The 3,561-nt window shown below is 40.0% G+C and overlaps 1 long non-coding RNA gene across 1 annotated transcript; it reads right to left on the bottom strand.

The window, feature by feature from the left end:
* Positions 1–457: 457 nt before the first annotated feature.
* Positions 458–2,002, bottom strand: LOC148081771 (uncharacterized). The gene is made up of 3 exons (XR_015710953.1): positions 1,410–2,002; positions 1,245–1,279; positions 458–1,146 (listed from the first exon to the last, which is right to left on the bottom strand). It is a non-coding gene; the product is annotated as an uncharacterized LOC148081771 (long non-coding RNA).
* Between the last annotated feature and the right edge of the window lie 1,559 nt (positions 2,003–3,561).

Below are 3,561 nucleotides of genomic sequence, written 5' to 3'. Positions count from 1 at the left end.
GCAACAGGGTCTGGAATTTCTTATCGCTTCATACTTCCCCGGCCGTTCCTGCCAGGCTGGAGTCACATCACATACTCGCGCAGCACGACCGAATTGGTTTGCACACACTATCAATAATTGGTCGGCTCACAGTGGAGGAGATTATTTTGATACTTTGACTTTGAATTTTTTTCTTTATACACCTCCAGCAGATGGTTGGAGAGATCGCCGCTGCCACCGTTTTCAAACGTTCACTTAAAACTAGTCGCTAAACTCTGCACAACTTGAGTTTTTAAATGTGTATCAGACTGATGGTCAAGGTGAACGACCTCCCTGGCTTCCAGAAATACATATGCAGTTCTGGAGGTCGTTCACCCTGACCCAGAGACACCACAAGGGATACTATAAACACATTTTTTTTCGGGCTTTTGGGTCACATTGACCCTGAGATAACACAAGGGTTAACTACGCCTCATACAGGGAGTGCGGAAATATTAGGCAAGTTGTATTTTTGAGGATTAATTTTATTATTGAACAACAACCATGCTCTTAATTAACCCAAAACACTCATTAATATCAAAGGTGAATATTTTTGGAAGTTGGAGCAGGGCTTTTTTAGTTTTAGCTATTTTAGGAAGATATCTGTGTGTGCAGGTGACTTTTACTGTGCATAATTATTAGGCAACTTAACAAAAAACAAATATATACCCATTATAATTATTTATTTTCACCAGGGAAACCAATATAACAGTTCAACAATCACAAATATACATTTCTGACATTCAAAAACAAAACAAAAACAAATCAGTGACCAATATAGCCACCTTTCTTTGCAAGGACACTCAAAAGCCTGCCATCCATGGATTCTGTCAGTGTTTTGATCTGTTCACGATCAACATTGCGTGCAGCAGCAACCACAGCCTCCCAGACACGGTTCAGAGAGGTGTACTGTTTTCCCTCCTTGTAAATCTGACATTTGATGAGGGACCACAGGTTCTCTATGGGGTTCAGATCAGGTGAACAAGGAGGCCATGTCATTAGTTTTTCTTCTTTTAGACCCTTTCTTGCCAGCAATGATGGAGCATTGTCCTGCATGAAAATCATGTTTTTCTTGAAGGATGCCGACTTCTTCCTGTACCACTGCTTGAAGAAGGTGTCTTCCAGAAACTGGCAGTAGGACTGGGAGTTGAGCTTGACTCCATCCTCAACCCGAAAAGGCCCCACAAGCTCATCTTTGATGATACCAGCCCATACCAGTACCCCACCTCCACCTTGCTGGCGTCTGAGTCGGACTGGAGCTCTCTGCCCTTTACCGATCCAGCCACGGGCCCATCCATCTGGCCCATCAAGACTCACTCTCATTTCATCAGTCCATAAAACCTTAGAAAAATCAGTCTTGAGATATTTCTTGGCCCAGTCTACAAGTAGACGTTTCAGCTTGTGTGTCTTGTTCAGTGGTGGTCGTTTTTCAGCATTTCTTACCTTGGCCATGTCTCTGAGTATTGCACACCTTGTGCTTTTTGGCACTCCAGTGATGTTGCAGCTCTGAAATATGGCAAAACTGGTGGCAAGTGGCATCTTGGCAGCTGCATGCTTGACTTTTCTCAGTTCATGGGCAGTTATTTTGCGCCTTGGTTTTTCCACACGCTTTTTGCGACCCTGTTGACTATTTTGAATGAAACGCTTGATTGTCCGATGATCACGCTTCAGAAGCTTGGCAATTTTAAGAGTGCTGCATCCCTCTGCAAGATATCTCACTATTTTTGACTTTTTGGAGCCTGTCAAGTCCCTCTTCTGACCCATTTTGCCAAAGGAAAGGAAGTTGCCTAATAATTATGCACACCTGATATAGGGTGTTGATGTCATTAGACCACACCCCTTCTCATTACAGAGATGCACATCACCTGATATGCGTAATTGGGAGTAGGCTTTCGAGCCTATACAACTTGGAGTAAGACAACATGCATAAAGAGCATGATGTGGTCAAAATACTCATTTGCCTAATAATTCTGCACTCCCTGTATTTACAATACTAATGATTATTTTTATGTGTGGCTCTGCTTTTGTCATGCCTTTTTAAGTATTCATACCTTATTTTACCACATGATTAAATATTGAGTTTGCAGTTTTAGTATCATGACGACCCAAGGATGTGGCGAACAATGTTTTTTGAGTTCCGTGTAGTGTTCTAGTAGCAGTTTTTGGCTCAACATGATTGTTTTTAATCTCAGACATTCTAAAACATATTTTCAAAAATGGCGAGCTACACAGTCACTTAAGCAATTAATTCTGAGAACATGTTTAAAAACCTGCGGACGGAAAGAGAGACTTGCTATTTTTTTTGGTGGTTAATGAGAGTTTCTCTTGTTCTTGGAGCAGAAATTCAGGAGTTTGCTTCAACATCTTGAGTCATGATTCGATCCATTTTTTTGGAACATGCATCTTCTGATTTACCTAAAGTCCAGTTTGGCTATGAATGCAGTCTTCAACGAGCTGGTGGTTCAACCACCGATGCTGGATTAGTTAATCCGGACATTAACAAAGGTCCTGATGTTCTCTGAACAGGATGAGAGGATTTAGATGACGGACAAATCTATTTTCCCCTCTCTCCACATAATGATGGAGGTTCTTATGGCCCTGCATTCATAGAGACTTATAATACTATCTAGGCTTTTCCTTGATTTTCTGGAACTCCTGTGTTGTTCTCAGTATTATCTTGATCTTTAAAGTATGAACTTTTTTGAGTATTGTTTTGATTGTTTAAGCGCTTTGTGACCCTGGTCTCGAAAAGCGCTATATAAATAAATATTACTTACTTACTTACTTACCTCTACATACTTATCTATACACTTTGATGTGAATACATTTTTACATGTAGTTTAATTTCTTGTATTTGAACAGGATTGAATTTGTATTCTCGTATAATTATTATTATTATTTATATGAAATAAAATACAGTAAAGTGGAATCTTACACCATAGTTCAATTTACATTTAAACAATAATATCATCGTAAATATTAAATTCAAGTTTTTTCTTTAATTATTCCGTTAAAAAGGTTTTCTCCTTTATGTTGTTTCCCTCTTGTTTTGAAGTTTATTTTTATCGTCATTCATTTTGCCTTGCATATCGGAAATGAACCAAAAAATCTAAGGTCGTTTGTGACACACTCACTATTCAAGAAGATACATTCCAGACCCGATGAGGGACCGAAAACCTCCGTGCAAATGTTTGGCTTCTGCTTCCTTTGATCATCACTCAGTCTGTTGTCACGAGCAGCTCTGTGTACATTATTCTATCTGTTTACATCAGGAATATACGATCTTTAGAAATCCAGAAACATGCTACAGTCAAGTTTGGATGATTTAGTAATCTCCTCATCAAACGTGGAATGTAAAACAAAAGCTGCAAACACGGAACAGGTGGTCCAGGATGTGTCGGGCAAACGAACATGTCGTCTGCCAAAAGATGCTCCTGGACGCAGGAATCTGGCTTCAATATCACTTGTTTTCTTCAGCAGAATAAAGAGGAGTGTAATAATGGATCCTCACGACGACGGAACAGACGGCGGGCGAGAGTTCTG

The sequence above is a fragment of the Callionymus lyra genome, chromosome 4, assembly GCF_982586985.1.
Source record: "Callionymus lyra chromosome 4, fCalLyr1.hap1.1, whole genome shotgun sequence".
In the NCBI taxonomy this organism is placed as follows: domain Eukaryota; kingdom Metazoa; phylum Chordata; class Actinopteri; order Syngnathiformes; family Callionymidae; genus Callionymus; species Callionymus lyra.
This window is presented reverse-complemented; position numbering and strand designations above follow the sequence as displayed.